Source organism: Perna viridis, chromosome 2, assembly GCF_037379345.1.
Source record: "Perna viridis isolate PV_CMFRI_1.1 ecotype Kerala chromosome 2, ASM3737934v1, whole genome shotgun sequence".
Classification (NCBI taxonomy): Eukaryota; Metazoa; Mollusca; class Bivalvia; order Mytilida; family Mytilidae; genus Perna; species Perna viridis.
The window spans coordinates 31,629,338-31,639,593 of NC_142446.1; positions in this window are offsets into that span (position 1 = coordinate 31,629,338).

Consider the following 10,256-nt stretch of genomic DNA (forward strand, 5'->3'; position numbering starts at 1 on the left):
GTTTTCTTTTCTTTGCTATTGACTGCTTCTATATAAAGTGATTTTTAATGATAACCAGGCTCTCAAAACTTCTGAAGAAACGTCAGTATACGATATTTTTCTTTTTTTTTTTTTTGGATAAATTAAAACAAAGTGTATAATAAAGTGTATTAAATGCAGAAAAGCATAATGACATTAATAAATGTTTATGTTCCAATTTACAGAATCAAAAGCGTTGGTCTTTTACTGTATACCGCTACTGTCTGTGCTGAAAATTATACAGCTTATGCATTTATCATCCCCGCAAGTCAAGGTCTTGAGTCCACCTTCGCTACCTCAAACGTATGAGGGAGCGAAGGTGGACTCGAAGCCCTGATTCGAGAGGATGGTGCATTACTTACAAATATATTCTGTATGTCTGTTAACAAATATGTTCAACTAATGGAACAGTAAGCTTTGGTTACTGTATCACTTTTATATTTTAATGAGTGTCAATCGAGTCCAACTTATGAAAGAACAGGACCAAAAAAACAAAAAAAAAAACAGCTTAAAACTGTAGAATATCACCATAAATATTAAGCATATAAGATTATACTCGAAAACGGTCAAATATACATATGCGAAGTAGTGGCCTCTTGAAATCGAGCAAAACCTAAAAAACCTTTTTGCTTGAAATCTTTTAAATTTTAAAAAAAATATTTAATGCGAAAACTTCAACACGGTTTAATTTTTTTTTATCAATTCCTTCTTAGTAAACACAATTGCAACAGTGTAAAATGTTTAATTCTTAGGGGAAAATCTTTATTAAAACAGCTAAAATGATGAATCAACAATAGACTTCTAGGTAATTACTACGTATCATTGAGTTGGATAAACCAGACCCGAAATGTATGAAAAGTAACTAAATTATTTTTAAAATATTTGATAAAACAAAGCATATATATGTATATAACTCAAAAATAATGAAAAGGTGGTATTCATCGTCTGATTGCTTGTAAATACGTATCTGCAACGCCGACCGAATAAATTCATCGCTTCAGCCTCATATCTTGATCTACACTTAGAAATCGATGGTAAAGGAAAACTATTGACCAACTTTACGACAAACGTGATGACTTTTCATTCAAAATTGTCAAATTTCCTTTCATCTGTGGTAACATCCCTTCAGCACCTGCGTATGGAGTGTTCATATCACGATTCAGACGTTTTGCCAGAGCTTGCCGAAACTACGCAGACTTTTTGTATCACGCTAGAACTCTAACAAATAGGCTTCTGGAACAGGGTTATGTTGCTACAAGATTGAAGTCATCATTGCAGAAGTTTTATGGTCGTCATCATGAACTCGTGGATCGTTATGGTGTATCCATCTGCAAAATGAAACTGATGTATTCAAAGGGTCACTGTTTTTCCTTTCCTCGTTTGTCTACCCCGGACTTGACTTTTTATGAGCAACTTCGGCGGGTGTTTCTAGAAAAGCAGAGGACGCTTACCCTACTGATGCACCTGGTCCATGCTCCCAGTTTTTAGTGGAGTCGGAGTTACTCATTTGCTTTTGTTGCTTTATATGTATGATTTTAGTTACTTTGTGTTCTTTGTTGTGTATGTCTGTTTTCCATATCTGGTCTTTGTCCCTGGATTGCTTCCTTTTGATTGCCGCTGTGGCCTTGGTTCCCTTGATTGCTTTTTCAACGAACTGTCGGAAACGGCTCCTAAATTTTGATGGTGTCTTTGACCTTTGTGTTGCACAAGGAACCATCTCAGGGTCTTTAATCACTCATAGTTTGAATTGGATGGTTTCGACATCATTCCAGTGAAGAGGTGGGCACTATGGTGGCCTAAAGATTTCGTATTAATGTCTCTGTTTCTCTTCTGCACTCCCCAGGATATAGCCTTGTTCCGTTTTTTTTTATTTTCATCTTTCATGGCACCATCTCCACTTCCAGCAGGAAATACAAGTGTGTCCTTCTTGCATATCACTATCTCCGTTCCTGGGCAGAAGAAAAATTTTGTCCATCTTAAATGGAATGACACTATATCCATCTCCGGCCAGAGGAACCCTTTTTCCAATTTGCTCCGCACTATCTCCACTCTCAGCCAGGACAGTTTTTTTCATACAAGACAGAACAATACGTTTTCCAATCTAGCACTTTTCTTCTATTTTCCCCCTTTCTTGACTGTACTCTTTATAATCATTGAGGATGCGGTTTTCTCTGTTTGGTCAACCTGTCATGAAAATGTCTGAATTCTTTGATTCCCATAGTAAAAGCATGAGAATGAGATCTAGAATGCAATTTTTGTTTGAAACACATTTTAAATCTTATATAATTAAAAAAAGATATCATAGTTGTTTTTGTATAAATAAGTAGAAAGCTTTTTTTTACAATTTCGGCGAATCTTCACTGTAATTATTTGGTTTTATGATTGTTAATGTATGAATCAAAGGGACAATATTACGATTTTTAATCTTATTAGTATCGAAGCTGTGTAAATTACGTTTTAATGTGAAACACCATTAAGTCGTTCACCAAATCTCAAATCCAATATTTAATTTCTCTTTTCTTTTTGTTTTATAAGTCTTTTTGGGTTATTTGTTAAGGTGCCAATAGTAGAGACGGCATGTTTGTTTCGTTAAGTTTTCATGACAAAGCCGGCCCTTCTAAATGACAAAATCGTTCGTTGAAGTAACCATAACAAACTGCTTTCCATCTGAGTTTTTATGTAATTACAACTAGTTTCTGCTTCAAAACCTTTGGAGTTCATTTTCGTGAGGATACTTCGTGCTGCGGCTGTGTGATGACCAGTATATATACATGATGGCTGAACATCAGTGAAACATAACATAAAATAACCATGCAAAATAACACGCACATATAAAAGAAAAGAAATGATCAATCCAGACCCCACTAACAAACGGGGAGTATGGATTTTTTTATGACCTTCAATGAAAATGAAAATATTATAAACAATAAAACGTAAGTTGCAAACACACTCAACAACGTTTTCATAAATGTAGCAAGCGACGTCAGAAACAATTATCCCATCGATGAATATCGTCCAAGCATAACGAAAATTCATGAAAATAAAAACATCACATCTGAATTACAATTTAAAAAATATTGAAGAAGATTTTGTTAATAAGCACATTGACAAAATAAACACGAAGAAAGCTACATGCAAAGATAATATATCTGTCAAATTATTAAAACTGGTAAAACAAGTGATTAAAAACCTATCACAAAATTGATCAAATCATTAGAAAAACCTCCAAACAAACTAAAATAGGCCCAAGTTATACCATGACACAGAACAACACCCTTGAAAAAGAAGAACTATAGGCCTGTGAGCATATTGCCAGTCATATCAACATTCTTCGAATGAGCCATTAATAACCAATATAATTAAATATTTAAGTTAACATTTACTTATCTGCACTTGGACCAGGATAAGGATGTAACACAACATTATAAAAAAAATTCTTTAAGATGGAAGCCATCTCTAGATGATAACATTGTATCTATTTTAATTGATTTTTAATTGATTTAAAGCTTTTGGTTGCTTACCGCACGATCTTTTAATTCAGATATTAAAAGCATATGAATTGTCTCAAAATGCACTCAAACTCATAAAAAACTACCTTTCTGACAGACAGCAATCAGTGAAACTTGATACAACACTGAGTGAATGGCAAACATTTACAAAGGAGTTCATTTTGCGGTCCTGTACTTTTCAACATTTTCATCAATGACATCTTCCACTTCTCAAAAAAAAAAAAAGAACTCTATACAATTATGCGGATGACAACACCCTATCTTATGCATATTACAACACAGACATAGTTATACAAAATCTAGAATCTGACAGATTAGCACTTATATATTGGTTTTCCAGTAATCAAATGAAGGCAAATCCAGAAAGCTTCAGGTTTTGGCTGTGGGTGAAAAAAACAAGGGATAAAAATGTAAGCTTTAATTTGGCTGGAAATACAATCAATTATGAAAATGAAGTAAAACTACTTGGGGTTACCATAGATTTTGAACTGAAATTCAACAGTCACATCTTGAAATATTTTTCGAAAAGGTATCAAAACCACTAAATATATTCAAGAGAATTGGAAAATACCTTAACAGATGGGCAAACTTACCATATATCATTCTTACATATTATCAAACTTTAACTTTTGTCCACTCAGTTGTCGTCATCATGAACTCGTGGATCGTTATTCAATGGGTCATAGTTTTCCTTTCCTCGTTTGTCTACCCCGGACTTGACTTTTTATGAGCAACTCGGCGGGTGTTTCTAGAAAAGCAGAGGACGCTTACCCTACCGGTGCACCTGGTCCATGCTCCTAGGTTTTAGTGGAGTCCGAGTTGCTCATTTACTTTTGTTGCTTTGTACGTATGGTTTTGGTTACTTTATGTTCTTTGTTGTGTATGTCTGTTTTCCATGTCTGGTCTTTGTCCCTGGATTACATTCTTTTGATTACCTCTATAACCTTGAATTCCTTGATTACTCTTTGGCACTTCTGTAGCAAAAGCAATACAAACAACCAAGAGCAGGCACTCAGATTTATTGATAAAGACTATCAAAGAAAACTATGAACAACTACTAGAAACATCTAAAATGCCAACATTAGAAATCAGACGTATAAAATCTATGGTAATCGAAGTATTTAATATCATACACAAAAGAAGTCCACCATACTTACAACGTCTGAACATGACAAAACATAATGTGACATGGCCACAAATGATCTGTCTCTTGGATTATTGCCATTTTTATTTGCATGTTTTGCTAATTCATTCGACAACTTCGTGTGTATTTAGTGCTGTTTGTCTTGTATGTCTTATGTGTATAATTGTTTCTGTTACATATGTCGGTTTTAAAAGCTCATTAGAGCTTGTGTTGTAACCTTTTACATGTACCGACTTTCAATAAAGCTTTTGAACTTTCAACCTTATTTATTTGGATAGTCATTCATGTCTTTAAATGCTGGTCGAGTTCACTGTGCAGTTTGAAAAGTAGTCGGTAAGGGACAACTTTAACAAAAACAAAAGAAAAAAAAAACAAACAAACAGAAGAACGAACTAATAAACTATAAAAGAAAAACATGCAATATTTGAACAAAAACACTTTTCGGAAAAAATACAGGAGAAATAAAGTATCTTTTGCTTTTAATATATCTGCTCATTGAATTGAAATTTGAATGTAGATTTTTCTTACATGATAATACGTTGATATAGCTATCAATAGTCAGTTTTTGTTTTCGCCGTGATCCAAACACATTTTAATGCATAATACTACATATATTATTAATTACACATTTAATCCCATTTGGGATTCATTTTCTGATTTGGAATCACTGAATCTGAAAAAGTAACGTTGGGGTAGTCGATGAGCATGCGTAGAACATGCTCAATATACACTTCCGCGAGGAAAATTCTTTTGTTCTATCCAAGCTCTACCCCGCGGAAGTGTATATTGAGCATGCTCACCAACTTACCACAAAAGGGTCTATTACATACACATTGACTTGAGGTAACGAGTTACACCAATTTGGCAGATATTGTACTAAAATGCTGTTCCTTGAACTACGTTTTACAATAAGTGTATGGCTATGGATACTAACAGCATTTTAGTACAATTTCTGGCCATTTAATGGATATAACTAATGACCTCAAGTCCCTGTATTATCATACACATTATTACAGAAACAGTATTTGTCACCTCCTCTTTGAATAACAAAAATTAACGGTTCCTAACTTGAATTTCTCAAAGAAAATGTACGGGATACTCATTAAAGCACAAGTGTTTATTCCAGTTTTAAACAGTATTCAGAATGTGTCAGTTTTGTCAATTTGAACGCTTGTCGTTTGATAAAAAGAGTAATCAAGGGAAATAAGATTCTATCGAAAATCAAAAGAATGTAATCCAGGAACGAAGACCAGACATGAAAAACAGCCACACACAACAAAGAACATAAAATAACCAAAATAATACATATAAAGTAGCAAAGGTAAATGAACAACTCGGACTCATATAAAAACTTGGAGACTGGACCAGGTGTACCGGTAGGGTAAGCGTTCTCTCTTTTTTTTTAGAAACACCCGAAGAGTTGCTTATAAAAAGTAAATTCTGGGGTAGACGATCGAAAGATCAAATGTATGGCACGTTGAACAAATCAGTTTTCATAGTGCAGATGGATACACCATAACAATCCACGAGTTCATGATGATAACAATAAAACTTCTGTAGTGATGACTTCAATCTTGTTGCAACATGACTCCAGAAGCCTAGTTGTAAGAAGTCTAATGCGATACAAAAAGTGTGCATAGTCATGACAAGCTCTGGCATAACCTACAAATTGTGACATGAAAACTCAATACGCATGTGCTGAAGGGATTTTGCCACGGATGAAAGGAAAGTTGATCGCATTTGTCGTATAGTTAGTTCAATAGTTTTCTTCACCATCGATTTCAAGATAGTGTAGGTGTAGGTCAAGATATGAAGCTGACTTCATAGTGTGTATAGTATCCTTTATCTCAATTATTTTGGGGTAGATGCAATGTATATAATCCCCGAAACTAGGATTGTTAAACGATAATGCATCATCTTTTTAGCGGAAACAGAGATCACAGGATCTAGCTAAACGATGTTCCTTTTTTTGGATCAGATCAGCTATAAATTCAGCCTCATAAGAGTGAAAGAATTTGCCAGCAAGTAGGTAGAGGCACACAATTTAATTGTTCCCATTCCACATTGGACAAATGTGTTGTCGATAAAAAATTCCAGCAATTTTATCCTTTCATCTGTAGCAACATCCCTTTAGCACCTGCGTATGGAGTGTTCATATCACAATTCATACGTTATGCCAGAGCTTGCCGAAACTACGCAGACCTTTTGTATCGCGCTAGAACTCTAACAAATAGGCTTCTGGAACAGGGTTATGTTGCTACAAGATTGAAGTCATCACTACAGAAGTTTTATGGTCGTCATCATGAACTCGTGGATCGTTATGGTGTATCCATCTGCACCATGAAAACTGATTTATTCAACGGGTCACTGTTTTCCTTTCCTCGTTTGTCTACCCCAGAATTGACTTTTTATGAGCAACTCAGCGGATGTTTCTAGAAAAGCAGAGGACGCTTACCCTACCGGTGCACCTGGTCCATGCTCCTAGTTTTTAGTAGAGTCCGAGTAGCTCATTCGCTTTTGTTACTTTGTATGTATGAATTTAGTTACATTATGTTCTTTGTTGTGTATGTCTGTTTTCCATGTCTGGTCTTTGCCCCTGGATTACATTCTTTTGCTTACCGCTATAACTTTGGTTCCCTTGATTACTCTTTCACACCACTGGGTCGATACCTCTGCTGGTGGATTTTGTCCCCGAGGGTATCATCAACCCAGTTTTTTTAAATAATTGGTTTTAACAAGTGGAATGAAAGAAAAAATGGCTCGGTTAAATAAATGGTTTTAACAAGTGGAATGAAAGAAAAAAATGGCTCGGACGTCGCCCAGTATAAAAAGGTCCGAATATAACAATAGCATAAATGTGATGAATATATTTGACAAAAATCCAAGACGGGAAAGGAGTCATGGCCATTGCCTATATACGTCACCTAAGTAACATGATGTCTCCATAGATGGTCTCCTTCCTTTCATGCAAAAACCTCTTGGACTTCATCACATTAGAATCAAACTTTATTCTATACCTCTCACTTTACTACACTCCCTTTACAAAACAGGTCTTGACACTCTTGTTTCTGACCCCACCTCCTCATTATACAGACTTGTTGCCATCATTTTAGATATTGGTTTCCACAGTCTCTTTAAACCAGTTTGTGTGAAAAGTCAAGATGAAGAAAAACGATCATTTCTTCCAATACCGTTTGTCAACAAAGGCATAGATGCAATTAATTTGGCAAACATCCTCCATCACAGAAATTTACCAACAAAATTCCCCTATATTTCAAAGACAAATCCATACCAATCATTTCATATTCCTAAACTCCACCCATTGCATCCAAAATTTTCAATTACAAAAGGTTATTGCAGAGCATCGAGATTGAGGATCGACTTCAAGGCTAAACCACCTGGCTAAAACTCTCCATTCAAATATGGTCCGTCTGATCACGTCGTTACAGAAGATTTAACCATCATCGAAAACGAATCTCGGCGTAATATCCTTTCTAAAGGTCCCAAGTACCGTGAACCACGCTCCATAAATTGGAATTATAACTTTAAAGTTCTTACGGATGCCATCGAGGACTATGCAAGAAAATAGATAAAGCGAGAACAGGAAGACATTGATTCTCTGTCAGAGTGGTTAAAGGCCGTGGGGTCTTTAATTTTGAAACGAATGAAAGTTTTAAGTAGGTCAATGAGTACCAAGGCTACATCGGTTTTCAAAGACCCCGATGTAGCAAAAACATTGTCTACTATACATGACAAATATGTTGTCGTACCAGCAGACAAAGCCCAAAACAACATTGTTTTGTCTGCAAAACGTTTTACATCCAATGTTTATTATCAGAGGTAGACGTAGAAATTAATAGCAGTGATAAAACCTATACTGCTATCACACCCTCCAAAGAAGAGATCGTGGAAAACCATAAATCTGTGCTATCCTCTTTTGGTCTCCCTACCAAGGAGGATGATTGTGATTTACCGTCTATGTACTGGATCCCTAAACTCCACAAGAATCCATACAAACAACGTTTCAAAGCTGAATCTGCAAAATGTACCACCAAACCTCTTTCAATTTTTTTAACTTATATACTCACGACTGTCAAAGAGGGTCTGCAGTCCTACCACAATACTTGTTACTCCCGTAGTGGTATTAATTCAATGTGGATCCTGAAAAATTCGAAAGATCTTTCGGGGACAATCGGTTCAAGACTATTATCTGAATATAATAGCATTAAAACCTATGATTTTTCAACATTGTATACTTCTATTCCCCATACTCAGTTAAAATCCCGACTTAAAAATATTATACATCGTTGTTTTTTTCCAAAAAAGATGGTACACGTAGATACAAATATATGGATCTTGATAGAGATTCCTCATACTTTGTAAAAAATGATTCCAAATCATCTTCCAAATATACAGAGGAAGATGTTTACAAAATGCTGGAATTTTTAATCGACAATATATTTGTCCAATGTGGTGGACGTGTTTTTCAACAAACGTTCGGCATTCCAATGGGAACAAATTGTGCTGCTTTACTTGCTGACCTATTCCTTCACTCTTATGAGGCTGACTTTATAGCTGATCTGATCCGAAAGAAAGAATATCGTTCGACTAGATCATTTAATCCCAGTTTCCGCTATATAGATGATGTATTATCTTTAAACAATCCTAATTTCGGGGATTATATACATTGCATCTACCCCAAAATAATTGAGATAAAGGATACTATACACACTATGAAGTCAGCTTCATATCTTGACCTACACCTACACTATCTTGAGATCGATGGTAAAGAAAACTATTGAACTAACTATACGACAAATGCGATCAACTTTCCTTTCATCCGTGGCAAAATCCCTTCAGCACATGCGTATTGAGTTTCCATGTCACAATTTGTAGGTTATGCCAGAGCTTGTCATGACTATGCACACTTTTTGTATCGCATTAGACTTCTTACAACTAGGCTTCTGGAGTCATGTTGCAACAAGATTGAAGTCATCACTACAGAAGTTTTATTGTTATCATCATGAACTCGTGGATTGTTATGGTGTATCCATCTGCACTATGAAAACTGATTTGTTCAACGTGCCATACATTTGATCTTTCGATCGTCTACCCCAGAATTTACTTTTTATAAGCAACTCTTCGGGTGTTTCTAAAAAAAAAAGAGAGAACGCTTACCCTACCGGTACACCTGGTCCAGTCTCCGAGTTTTTATATGAGTCCGAGTTGTTCATTTACCTTTGCTACTTTATATGTATTATTTTGGTTATTTTATGTTCTTTGTTGTGTGTGGCTGTTTTTCATGTCTGGTCTTCGTTCGATTTGATACATCACATATACCCAAAGAATTTGAGATAAAGGATACTACAGACACTGTGAAGTCAGCCTCATATCATGATCTACACTTCGATGGTAGAAGTAAGAACTAGAAATCGATGGTAAAGGAAAATTTGACCAAACTTTACGACAAACGTGATGACTATTCTTTCAGAATTGTCAACTTTCCTTTCATCTGTGGCAACATCCCTTCAGCATCTGCGTATGGAGTGTTCATATCACAATTCATACGTTATACCAGAGCTTGC